Source organism: Peromyscus maniculatus, chromosome 6, assembly GCF_049852395.1.
Source record: "Peromyscus maniculatus bairdii isolate BWxNUB_F1_BW_parent chromosome 6, HU_Pman_BW_mat_3.1, whole genome shotgun sequence".
NCBI lineage: Eukaryota > Metazoa > Chordata > Mammalia > Rodentia > Cricetidae > Peromyscus > Peromyscus maniculatus.
The window spans coordinates 73,339,795-73,353,464 of record NC_134857.1 but is presented as its reverse complement, the minus strand read 5'-3'; the positions used below and the strand labels follow the sequence as shown (position 1 = coordinate 73,353,464).

Genomic DNA, 13,670 nt, shown 5'->3' with positions numbered 1-13,670 from the left:
TCAAATGACACATATGATAGTGGGATGTCTACTCCAGTGACTCTGAACTCTTCTGGGAAAGAGTCACCCATGCTACTATTTAATCATCTGCAAAAATTCTATCAGATGAATAAAAAATCAAGGGGTCAAAACCAATCATGATTTATCCCATATTGACAGAATGTAGTGTTGCAGTTAGACTTACAGAAGAGCCCGCCTGGGAATGGTTGAGCTGGTTGAATCTGAGTTTATTTCTGTGTGCTTTAGGCTTAGAGAGTCTCTCTAACACAGGACTAACTGGAGAGATATGAGGAGAAGAAAACATATAGCTGATCACACTACAGAGAGGGATCCATTCAAAGCCCTCCCTCTATGGTTTCTGTTGAACACATTCTGCACTTCATGGAAATGAGCAGAATCTGTCACCTTTAAAGACCAGCAAAATGAGCATGGCAGTTCTAAGTTTAAGGATAGAACCCACCAGTGGAGGATAAAGAATATGAGCTAATGAGAAGCTGAATCTGGTCAATCTAAGTGGTTGACTTGAGAAGGATTAAGGATATTTATAAACAACACCCTTAGGTGGATCTGGAAGACTGATTCTAAGTAGGATTATATGAGAGCCATGTGAAAGATCACCACTAAAGTTTGTGGAGTCATCTTGGGACTGTGTGTCTGGATGGAATAAAATGCAGGAAAGAAGAGAGCCATCTCAGGGGTTCCTGGCTCTCCTTTCCACTCACCATGTATGAGCTCTTCACCTGCTATCCATGTTGTGAAAAACCAAGTCAACTGACAAGTAAAGGAAAACACCTCTTCCCTGATGGTCTTCATAGCTGCCATCATTGTAATATCATCATAAGGGTAAATAATAGCTTTGCAAATGTTGACATAATCCCTCATTGTTGGAATAATGACTGTATGGTCAGGCCTGTCACGGAAATACCCTAGTTGCTGGTACCAACTTCTTTCTTAGTCAGTGTTCTATTGCTATGAAAAGACACTATTGACCACAGCTACTCTTATCAAAGAAAATATTTAAATGAGGCTGTCAGTTTTAGAGGTTTACTCCATTATCAACATGGAAGCATGGCAGCAAGCAGGCAGACATGGTACTAGAAAGGTAGCTGAGAGTTGCATATCCAAATGCAGGCAGACAGAAGAAAAGAAAGAGACCTTGCTTGGCTTGAGCATTTAAAACCCCCAAGGCCATCCCCAGTGACACACTTTCTCCAACAAGGCCACACTTCCTTCAACAAGACCACATCTCCTACTCCCTGTCAAGTGGTAACACTTCCTTTTACAAAGTATTCAAATGTATGAGGTTATTGAGGGCCCTGCCTATTCAAACCACTACATATACCATAATTATCTTTTTGGATATGGGTTACGACACTCAGCATATTTCTAGTTCCACTCATTTGCCTACAAATATCATGATGTCCTTTTTTAACAGCTGGGTAAAACTCCATTATGTAAATATACCTCATTTTCTTTATCCATTTCTCTGTTGAGGGACATCTAGGCTATTTCCTATATTCTGGATATTATGATTAGAGCAGCAAAGAACATGCTTGACCAAGTGTCCCTGTGGTAGAAAGAAGCATCTTTTGAGTATCTGCCCAACAGTTGTGTAGGCGGATATTGAGGTAAATTGATCTTTCTGAGGAGACACCATGCTGATTTACACAGTGGCTGCACTAGTTTGGACTCCCACCATGACTTTACGATTGTTCTCTTAGCTACACATCCTTACCAGCATGAACTGTCACTTGTGTTACTGACCTTAGCCATTCTGACAGATGTAAAGTCAAATTTCAAAGTAGTTTTGGTTTGCATATCCCTGATGACTAAGAATATGGAACATTTCTTTAATGATTCTCAGTCATCTGAACTTTTGTTTAGATGTGTAACCCATTTTTAATTGGATAATCTGGTTTTTTTTATCAGACTCACTGGGATTTTTTTGTTCTTTTTGTTTGTTTATTTTGGGTTATTTTTAGGGGGATAGATTTTTTTTGACAAAGATTTCTCTGTGTAGAAACCCAAGGGGTCCTGGAACTCATTTTGTTGATCACTCTCCTTGAATCTACCTGCCTCTGCCTCTGCCTCTGGAATATTAGGATTAAAGGTATATACCACCATGCCAGGCTGGAGGTAACATATATAATATATGAAATATAATAATATATAATATATATTAACTCTCTATCAGATGTAGTGTTAGTAAAAATCTTTTCCCATTTTTACACTACTGCTGTTTCCAAATGACCGATTATTTTGCCTTGTAGAAGCTTTTCAGTTTCATGAGGTCCCATTTATTAATTGTTAATTGTTGATCCTGGTGCCTAAACTCTCAGTGTTCTGTCCAGAAAGTCTTCTCCAGTGCCAATGAGTTCAAAGCTATTCCCCAAATTCTCTTCTATCATGTTCAGTGTATCTAGTTTTATGTTGTGTTCTTTGATCCATTGGGAGATGTGTTTTGTGCAAGATATAGGTATGGATCTACTTGCTTTCTTCAACATACAGTCATCCAGTTTGACTGGCCCCATTTGATGAAGAGGCTGTTTGTTTTCCAGAGTGAATATTTGGTTTTATAAAAAAAATCAGTTATCTGTACATGTGTAGGTTTACATCTGGATAGTCAATTTGATTCTGTTGTTCAACACGTTTGTTTTTATGTCAATTCCATTATGTTTTTATTACTAGAGCTTTGTACTATATTTTGAGATGTAGAATGGTGAAACCACCTGCAGTTGTTTAATTGCTCAGGTTTGTTTTGGCTATCCTGTTTTTTTTTTCAATTCCTTATGAAGCTCAGAATTGTCCTTTCAATATATATGAATAATTGTGTTAGAATTTTGACGGGGAATTCATTGAATCTGTAGATTGCTCTTTGTAGGGTGGCCATTTTTATTGTTAAACCTACTGATTGATGAGCATGGGAGATCTTTCCATCTCCTAATATCTATGCCAATTTCTTTCTTCAAAGACTTGAAATTTTAAATCATACAAGTCTTTCACTTGCTTGGTTAGATTTACCCCAGTTTTATACTGCTTGAAACTATTGTGAAGGGTATTTCTCTGATTCTTTCTCAGTTTGCTACTCATTTCTCTATAGAAGGGCTACTGAATTTCTTTTGTTGCTAATCTTTATCCAGCTATTTTGTTGAAGGTGTTTATCAGTTGTAGAAGTTCAGTAATAGAATTTTTAGGGCAACCTATGTATACTCTCATATCATCTGCAAATGTCAATATTTTGACATCTTCCTTTCCTGTTTGTACCCCTGTGAACTCAGCCAGTTTCCTTATTGCTGAGTCAAGACGTCAAGCACTTATACTGAATAGGCATGGAGAGAGTAGACAACATAGTCTCACAACTAGTTTTAGTGGAATTACTTTGAATTTCTCTCCATTTAAGTTGATGCTTTCTATGGTCTTGCTGTAAACTGTCTTTTTTATGTTTAGATATGTGCCTTGTATCCCTAACCTCTCTAGAACATTGACCAAGAAGAGGTGTGGGATTTTGTCAAAGGCTTTGTCTATTTGTAATGAGATGATCATGAGGTTTTCTATTGGTAGTTTGTATGGTGGATCACACTTATTGATTTTCCTCTATTGAAAAGTATTTCTGGTATGAAGCCTACTTGATCATGGCAATTCATATTGTTGATGTGTTCTTGGATTCATTTCACAGATTTTTTTTAGTATATTTCCATCTATGTGCGTAAGGGAAATTGTTCAGTAGTTCTCTTATTGTTGGGGTTTTGTATGGTTTGGGTATCATGTTAACTGTGGTCCCATATAATGAATCAGCCACTGTTTCTTCTGTTTGTATTTTATGGAATAATATGAGGAGTATTGATGTTAACTCTTCTTTGGAAATCTGATAGAATTTGGTGCTACAGCCATCTTATCCTGCTTTTGGGTCTTTTTATTTATTGATTGATTATGGTTGTTGATGTGGTTCTTGTTTGGTGAGGTCTTTGGGTCCCTCCTAGTGAACCTGCACTCCTCAAGACAAACACTGTTTTCATGGACCTCATTCTAATTGCCTTTGTCCAGTTTGAATTACCTGTGAATGGAGCATGAGTGGACTCTTGCATGTTGAGATGCTTCTCTGAACTGGAGCTATAAGAGTCACCCAGGCTCCTGTATGGGAAAGTCCTTTTCATCATCCCTGCAGTGCTGATGGTAACCTGGATTGCTTCTACTTCAGAATTAGGACAATGGAAGACACTGGGCAGAGTCTTGTTTAACTTTTTATTCATTTCCAGTGAATTATCCTAGGAGTGGAATTGTGGAACTGTGGCATCCTGTTATGCTTCAGCTTTGGAGGGACTGTCTATTTAGTAATTTTATCAACTTAGACTTTTCCAGACCAGAAAATGAAGATCCCAGTTTCTCCTAAGACTCAACAGTCATGGCTCTGACAGGTTTTTAAAGATAATAGTGATAGATAATTGTTGATTTTTCATCTCTCAATTTACTAATAAAATTGAAGGCCTCTTCATTTTCTTATTCAACATTTACAAATTCCCCTTGATGATTACGTCTCTACTCAACTCTTGTTTTAAAAATTATGCTGGCCTCACAGTTTAAAATGTGATTATTTATTTTATTATTATTAAGTCAAAATGGGAACCAAGGTTAAAAATCATAAGTGAATTTTGCTTTGTGTTATATGAAGTCCCAAATGCTTCTCAATTCAATCATGTTGACTGATTAGATCAGCCACTAATTTAAATATTAAATAATTTAAAAATTATTGTTTGGAGGTTCTCTTTCATTTAAATTTCACATGCTCCAGCAGTTCATACATGAGGTGTGTAAGCATGTGTTGCTATTCTGGGGGTGGCAAGGTGTAGGTATCCTGACTGCTTGGGAAGTCTGGCTATACCTTGAGTTACTAAGACAGTTATGGTGGCTGGAGCTGCAGTGGGACAGCTCAGCTCTATAGGGAAAGGTGTGCTGAATGCTTGTGGAGTCAGCCTATACCTTGAGCTGCTAGGACAGCTCTAGCTATACTTTGAGTTGGTGTGTAGTGAAGGATGGTCTCCCCACAAGATATAACAATCCTGCTCTTCTCTTGGAGAGCTCCTACAGCTGAGCTTTACTCAGCCCCCACTTATGAGGGTTTCTCAGCAGAACTCTAATTCTTCTCTGGCCCAAGATGCTGCTTCTTTTGCTTCACTCTGCTAAAGGGGAAACTCCTAGAGAAAGGTAACAATCTCCTTTGGCAACAGTGAAAAGTTGTTATTTTTCTGCTCTATGTTGCCCAGTCTCCTAAGACACCTATCAGCAAGATTCTTCTGTTCTGCTCCACCTAGCTCAGCCTCCTAAGGAAATGTCTGTGCAAAGTTGTTGTGCTCAGTCCTCTCCATATCATCTAAGCAAGGTTCATCTTCTCTGCCCCAGCAAATGAAGATCTTCACACCCAAGATTTTTTGAGAAAGAAATTTATTTGGGAAGGAGAAATCCAAGGGAGTGGCTGCCTCTACCAGGATCAGAAAGAACAGATGACAAGTAAACAGGGAGGTGGTTTATATAAGATTTCTTTCTTTCTTTTTCTTTTTTTTTTTGGTTTTTTGAGACAGGGTTTCTCTGTGTAGCTTTGTGCCTTTCCTGGAACTCGCTTTGGAGACCAGGCTGGCCTTGAACTCACGGAGATCTGCCTGCCTCTGCCTCCCGAGTGCTGGGATTAAAGGCGTGCACCACCAGGCCTGGCTGATATAAGATTTCTTAGGTGTGGAGTTTCTCCAGGGAGAGGGTTTTCTGTTCAGTCATTGGTTAGTTTCAGGCTCAAAGGTCGCCCTGATTTCAGAGTCAAACTGTGTTACTTTCAGTGGCTTTTCTAAGCCTTTTGCCTCTAATTCTAAGGCCAGGATATATTTTTTCACTAGCTTTGAATCGAGGAATAAAGTGTGTTTCTTTGGCACTGGTTTCAGAGTCAGGGCATGTTTCTTTGATTCTGGGTTCAGGGATAAAATGTTTCTTTCACTGGAGCAGGCAAAGAGCAACAGCAGAGGGTGTGGCTGAATTTAGGGTGTGCCTTCCAGCATCAAGATATGGATTAAAGGTGTGTGTGTGTGTGTGTGTGTGTGTGTGTGTGTGTGTGTGTGTGTGTGTGTGTGTCTTCAGGCCCTGAGATCCAGATTATATGTTTATCTCTCCCTACCTCCAAATACAGATTGGAAGTGGATCTAACTCTGCTACTTAAGCAGGAAATCTCAGAGATGTGTCCTCCATTTTAGGATTTTAGTTCTTTTCATAGGAAGTCAAAACGGGAACCAAGATTAAAAATCATAAGTGAATTTTGCTTTGTGTTATGTGAAGTCCCAAAAACTTCTCAATTCAATCATGTTGACTGATTAGATCAGCCACTAAATGCCTTATAAGTCACATTTTAAACTGTGAGTTCTGTCCTCTTCAAACTTTGAACTTACATGTTTACTCTATAGGGCCTTAAAAATGAGAAAGTATTCTGATTTCCAGCTGAAAATGTATGTATATTTTTGCATTTATCTTTATTGTATATATATTTATATAATTTTATAATTAATTTAAATTTACTTATCAGCCATAGTTTCTCCTGTTCTCCCTCCTCCTATACCCTAGTATTCCCCCCAATGCACCCTCATTCCCACCACCTCCAAGGCAAGATCTCCCCTGGGGATTCAGCTCAGCCTGGTAGATTGAGTAGAGGCAGGTCCAGTCCCCTTCTCCCTACACCAAGGCTAGGAAAATGTCACATCATAGGCCCTAGGTTCCAAAAAGACAGCGCATGCACCAAGGACAGGTCCCTGTCCCACTGCTTGGGGGCCTCCTAAATATTTCAAGGTAATCAACTGTCTCACTTATTGAGAGGGCCTGGTCCAGTTTCATGGGGGCTCCTCAGCTATTGGTTCACAGTTCATGTGTTTCCTCTAGTTTGGCTATTTGTCCCTGTGATTTCTCCAATTATAAGAGCAATACCTCACACTCATATAATCCCTCCTTTCTCTCACCGATTGGACTCCTGGAGCTCCATCTGGGTCCTAGCCATGGATCTCTGCATCTGCTTCCATCAGTCACTGGATAAGAGCTCTATCATGACAGTGAGGGTGTTCAGCCATCTGATGACCAGAGTAGGTCAGCTCATGATTTCTTTTGAACATTGCCAGTAGTCTATAGTGGAGGTATCTTTGTGGATTTCTGGGGAAGTCTTTAGCACTCTGCTTCTTCCTATTTACATGGGGGCCTTCATTTACCATGGTATTGTTTTCCTTGTTCTCCCACTCTGCTCCTGATCCAGTAAGGACCTTCTGCTCCCCTAAGCTCTCTTTCCCTTGACCCTTGCCCTCTATTACACTCCCTCATATCCAGTTTGATCATGTAGATCTCATCCATTTCCTTGTCATTTGACAATCCCTGTGTCTTTCTCAAGGTCCTCTTTACTAGGTAGCCTCCCTGGAGTTGTGATTTGCAGTCTGGTTATCCTTTGCTTTACATCTAGTATCCACTTGTGAGTGAGTACACACCATATTTGTCTTTCTGAGTCTGGGTTACCTCACTCAGGATGATTTTTGCTAGTTCAATCCATCTGCCTGCAAACCTCATGATGTCATTGTTTTTCTCTGCTGAGTAGGACTCTATTGTGTATATGTACCACATTTTATTTATCCATTCTTCATAACTGGATGTGAACATGTAGAAGACTGCAAATAGATCCATATCTGTCACCGTGCAAAAAACTTAAGTCCAAGTGGATGAAAGACCTCAACATAAATCCAGTTACTCTGAACCTGATAGAGGAAAAAGTAGGTCTCATCCACTACTCCTTCACAGGGTCATCCATGTGTCCCTCCTAGGGTCTTTCCCTGTTAGCTACCCTCACTGGAGTTGTGGGCTGCAGTCTGCCCATCCCTTCCCTCACATCTAGTATCCACTTATGAGTGAGTACATACTAAGTTTGTCTTTGTGAGTCTGGGTTACCTCACTCAAGGTGATATTTTCTAGTTCCATCCATTTGCTTGCAAATTTCATGATATCATTTTTTTTTTTTACTGCTGACTAGTACTCCGTTGTGTATTTGTGCCACATTTTCTTTTTCTACTCTTCAGTTGAGGGGCATCTAGGTTGTTTCCAGGTTCTGGCTATTGTGAATAATGCTGATATGAACATAGATGAGCATGTGTCCTTGTGGTAAGATTGAGCATTCCTTGTGTATATGCCCAAGAGTGGTATAACTGGGTCTTGAAGAAGACTTTGAAAACCAGAATACTGTCTCACTTTTAAGTTCCATCAGAGTAAGCATGGAAGTTCAAAGTTTAAAGAGGACAGAACTCACCAGTGGAGGATGAAAATTATGAGGTATTGAGAATCTGAATCATGGCAGTCAGCTTCATGGAATTGAGAACTTAGGATCTTCTCATAGCACACCCTTAGTGGATCGAGAGCTCTCTCTGTTTCTCTCTCTCGGTCTCGGTCTCACTCTGTGTCTCTCTATCTCTGTCTATCTCTGTCTCGCTCTATCCCTCTCTCTCTTCCTAATTCTGTCTGTGTGCATGTGTGTGTATGTGTGTTTCTCTGAAAGTCTTTCTATGTGTTACTGACAGTTTATATATATATATATTCATATATATTCATATAATATATACATATATTATAATTAACTTAATTTCACATATCAGCCCCAGATTCCCCCGTCTTCCCTCCTCCCACACCCCAGGCTTCTCCCCCAGTCCAACCCCCATTCCCACCCTTACAACCTCTCCCACAAAACAAAACAAAATTTAAAGGAGAAATAAAAAAAATCAAAACAAAGACAACCAAACAACACCCACTCTAGAAATCAATATGTTGGTTTCTCAGAAAATTGGGAATCAGTCTTCCTCAAGACACAGCTATACTACTCTGGGGCATGTACCCAAAAAATCCTCAATCATACCACCAGGACACATGCTCAACTATGTTCATAGCAGCATTAATTGTAATAGCCAGAACCTGGAAACAACCTAGATGCCCTTCAACTGATAAATGCATAAATAAAATGTGGTACATATACACAATGGAGTACTACTCAGCACAGAAAAAATGACATCATTTGGTTTGCAGGCAAATGAAGGGAACTAGAAAAATCATCCTGGGTGAGGTAACCCAGACTATGAAAGACAAACATGGGATGTACTCACTCATAAGTGGATACTAGATGTAAAGAAAAGGATAAGCAGACTGTATCTCACAACTTCAGGGAGGCTACCTAGTAAAGAGGACCCTAAGAAAGGCACAGGGATTGCCCAATGCCAGAGAAATGGATGAGATCTACACGAGCAAACTGGGGGTCAAGGGCAGGTAGAATGGATGGCAAGGGTCAGGGGAAAGAGAGCTTAGGGGAGTGAGAGGTCCCAGCTGAATCAAGAGCTGAGTGGGAGAACGGGGAGGGAGATACCATGAAAAAGAACACCCCAGGGGAATAGGAAGAATCAGAGTGCTAGAGGTACTGAGAAATCCACAAAGATACCTCCACTGTAGACTGGCAATGGTCAAGAGAGTGCCTGAACTGACCTGCTCTGGTGATCGGATGGCCAAGCTCCCTGGCCGTCATAATAGAACTCTCATCCAGTATCTTATGGAAACCAATGCAGACATCCATGGCCAAGCCCCAGTTGGAGCTCCAGGAGTCCAATCTCTGAGAGAGAGGAGGGATTGTATGAGCAAGAGATATTGAGACCATGATTGGAAAAAGGACAGGGACACATAGCCAAACTACTGGAAACACATGAACTGTGAACCAATGGCTGAGGAGCCCCCATTGAACTGGAGTGGGCCCTCTAGATAAGTTCAACAGTTGATTAGCTTGAACTGATTGGGAGGCCCCCAAGAAGTTGAGCTTGGACCTGTCCTTGTTACTGTCAGTTTTGTTTTGCTGTATTGACTGTTGGCTTCCTCTGTTGTGTGGACAAAACTGCTGCTTAAGACTTTGCCCTCTCCTAGTGGGAATCTGAATCACATTGGTTGTGCCATGTCTCCCAGAGAACCACCTACCTGAAATAAAAGCTAAACTTGTTGCATACCTGGAATGAGAAACTGATATGAAAAGATGTTGTACTTGAGACCCAGGCAGGAGTCAGTTCCCCACTGAGAGAATTGCTCCCACACTGGAGGAGCATGCTCATGGAAGCTCAGCACTTACAGGTGGAGCACTTTTCTTACAAATGAGGGGTCTTGCAGGAATTGTCTACCTTCATTACAAATGAGATATTTGAGGGAAATGGTATCTGCCACCCTCTCGCTAAACATATACAAAAAAAGTCACAGAGGCTACTAGTTAGCCACTTGCCAAAGGTTCCTAAATGAGGAACCAAAAATTCAGAGATCAAAACCAATTGATTGATTTATCCTGGATTGAGGGATGAGCAGCATTAAAGCCAGACTTTCAGGGAGCTAAACTGGAAATTGCTGAGTTGATTGAATCACTGAAGGTATTTCCCAGTCCTCTAGGCTTAGTGAGTCCCTCTAGACATGATGAACTAGAAAGAGATGACAGATATGGAGAGAATTTTCCAGATCACATTCTAAGAAGAACTGTTTCACAACTCCTTCTTGAGTAACTGTTGAATATTTTCTGCACCCTTTGACAACCAGAATTCTGTCTGTCTCACATTTAAGTTCCATCAGAGTAAGCATGGAAGTTCAAAGTTTAAAGAGGACAGAACTCACCAGTGGAGGATGAAAATTATGAGGAATTGAGAATCTGAATCATGGCAGTCAGCTTCATGGAATTGAGAACTTAGGATCTTCTCATAGCACACCCTTAGTGGATTGAGAACAGTTTTTCCAAGGAGGATTATCTGAGGGGGAGGGGCAAGATCACCAATGAAAGTGTGTGGAGCCATCCCAGGGAATGTGAGTCTAGATGAAAGAAGACTGCCACTTTCAGAGTTGCTGCCTGTCTCTGCTTCTTGACCACCATATATGAATTCTTCCACCCTGAACTCCATGTTGTGAAAACTGAGACCCCTGACAGGGTAAGGAACCACCTCTTTTCTGATCATGTTAGTGGGAGGATTGAATGTAAAACCCTGAGAAGAGGAAATAACAGCTGTGTAGGAATGGACACCATCCCTATTTTATTTAAAATGAACCCCAATGAGCAAAATACATTGTGGTGGTTTTTATGGGCTCCCAACTTAACAAGACATGGAATTAACTAAAACCCTAAAATGGAGGTCACAACAGTGAGAAGTGTTTTGCTTCATTTGATGTACGTAAATCCATTTCAAGGACAGACTTTGGAAGTAAAAAGAAACAAACATCTAATTTGGATCTCAGGGACTGAAGACACACACCTTTAATCCAGATCTTGAGTCTTAAAGACACACCCTAAATTTGACCACACCCCCTGCTGGAAGCATATAAAAGCGCATGGAAGCAAGAACCTCTTGCATTTTGCCTGCTTGCCCTCACATTGTAGCAAGTCCATCCCTTCCCTGGCAATAGAGAATATTGGAACACCAACATATATGAAGACCAGCAGACACATCTAAACATCCTGGACTGAGTAAGTACTGGAACCTTGGTCTTTCCCTTCATCGGTAATGTGGGATTACCAGGACTACAGCCCAAAGTCCTTCCAGTAAATCCCTTTTGTTGATATATATAGAGATTCTTTGTATATATTCTGTTCCTCTAAAGAACCCTAGTGCAACACTTTTGACATGAACTAATAGAATGAATGATCAAAACTATCCGAAAGCTGTGTATAATTGTCAAAACAAGTTACCTATTGACCTAAGATTCAATCTAGAAAATAATGGAGTGATGTAAGAGTATCTAGTTGCCTAGACTGTGTTCTCTGAAATTAGTAATGAAATCTGGATAAAAAATTTCAGAGACCCAAGTTTCCAGTCTCATGGAAGAGAGAACGGATGAGAACCAAACCTAAAAGTCAACATCCTGTCTGTTATTGCCTCTCACAGGGTGAAGAGAAAACAATTGCTAATTCTTCATTTTGGATCCAGTTGAACCTTCAAACTACCTGCAGGAGAAATGGCAGGAGATGAGATCGCCCAGAGATGGGACCATACACAAATCAGTGTTCAGGATTTCTCCTACAGGTGGACCATCAGTAACTTCTCTTTTATTGTTGAGGAAATGCCAGAAAGCTTTATGAGTCCAACTTTCTCAATAGGAGCCAATGACAAATGGTGTTTAAGAGTACACCCGAATGGAGTCAATGAAGAAAGTGCAGATTACATGTCAGTTTACCTAGTGTTACTCAGCTCTCTAAAGAGTCCTCTTTGGGCAAAGTTCCAGTTCTGGATCATAAACAACGAAGGAGTGAAAATGAAAGTCAGGAGGAGCCCAAGAGCCTTTAGGTTCGTGCCACGCAGCAATTGGGGTTATAAAAAATATATTGCTCGAGACTTCCTCTTGTCCCATGCATTTTGGCTTCTCCCAGATGACCAACTCACCCTCGTCTGCAAGGTGAGCATGGTCCAGGTCTCTTTGAGCATCTCTGACCAGAACAGGAAACCAGGAATTCAAGTTCCCAACTGCACGTTGGCAGATGAGCTACGAGAGCTGTGGGAGACTTCCTGCTTCACAGACTGCTGCCTGGTGGTAGCTGGCCAGGAATTCCAGGCTCACAAAGCCATCTTAGCAGCTCGCTCTTCAGTTTTCAGAGCCATGATTGAACATGACATGGAGGAGAGCAGAAAGAATCGCTTTGAGATCCCTGACCTGGAACCACAAGTCTTCAAGGCAATGATGGACTTCATTTACACAGGAACAGCCCCAGACCTGGACAGCATGGCAGCTGCCTTGCTGGCAGCTGCTGACAAGTATGGCCTGGAGCATTTGAAAATCATGTGTGAGGAAGCCCTTTGCAGGAACCTCTCTGTGGAGAATGCTGCCCACACTCTCTTCCTGGCTGACCTCCACTGCTCAGAGCAGCTGAAAACCCAGACACTTGCTTTCATTACAGCTCACGCTTCTGAGGTCTCTGAGACCTCCAGCTGGAAGACAATGGTGGACTTACATCCCCACTTATTGGCTGAAGCTTATGGTTCTATGGCTTCTACTCACTGCCCTTCCCTGGGGCAACCTATTAAATGCTTGAAGTGATCCTAGGTCCTGGTCAGCATTTTCCTGTACTTGTCTCCCAGAAGCAGCCACCAATGTGTGGTATTGTATTCCCCCAAATATTGTGCATACTAATAAACTTATCTGGGGTCAGAGACAGAACAACCACAATATTAAACATAAAGGATAGGCAGTGGTAGCACACGCCTTTAATCCTAGCATTCCAGAGACAGAAATCCATGTGTTCAAGGATACAGACAGGCGTGGTAACTCATCACGCCTTTAATCCCAGAAAGCAAGTCTTTAATCCCAGGGAGTGGTGGTAGAGAGCAACACCCTCTGTAAGGCATGTGTACCAGAAACTAGAAGCATTTGGCCTGGTTGAGCATTTGGCTGGTTAAGCATTCAGGCTTCTAGCAGCAGTTCAGCTGAGACCCATTTTGGATGAGGACTCAGAAGCTTCCAGTCTGAGGAAACAAGATCAGCTGAGAAGTTGGCCAGGTGAAGTTAGCTGTGGCTTGTTCTGTCTCTCTAATCTACCAGCATTGACCCCAATAACTGGTCTGGGGTTTGATTTTATTAATAAGAACTTCTAAGATTCATGCTACATCTGGTGCCCAATGTTA

The 13,670-nt window shown here is 41.2% G+C and overlaps 1 pseudogene; it reads left to right on the top strand.

The window, feature by feature from the left end:
* The first annotated feature begins 12,003 nt into the window (after positions 1-12,003).
* On the top strand, positions 12,004-13,086 carry LOC143273756 (speckle-type POZ protein pseudogene; annotated as a pseudogene).
* The last annotated feature ends 584 nt before the right edge of the window (positions 13,087-13,670 follow it).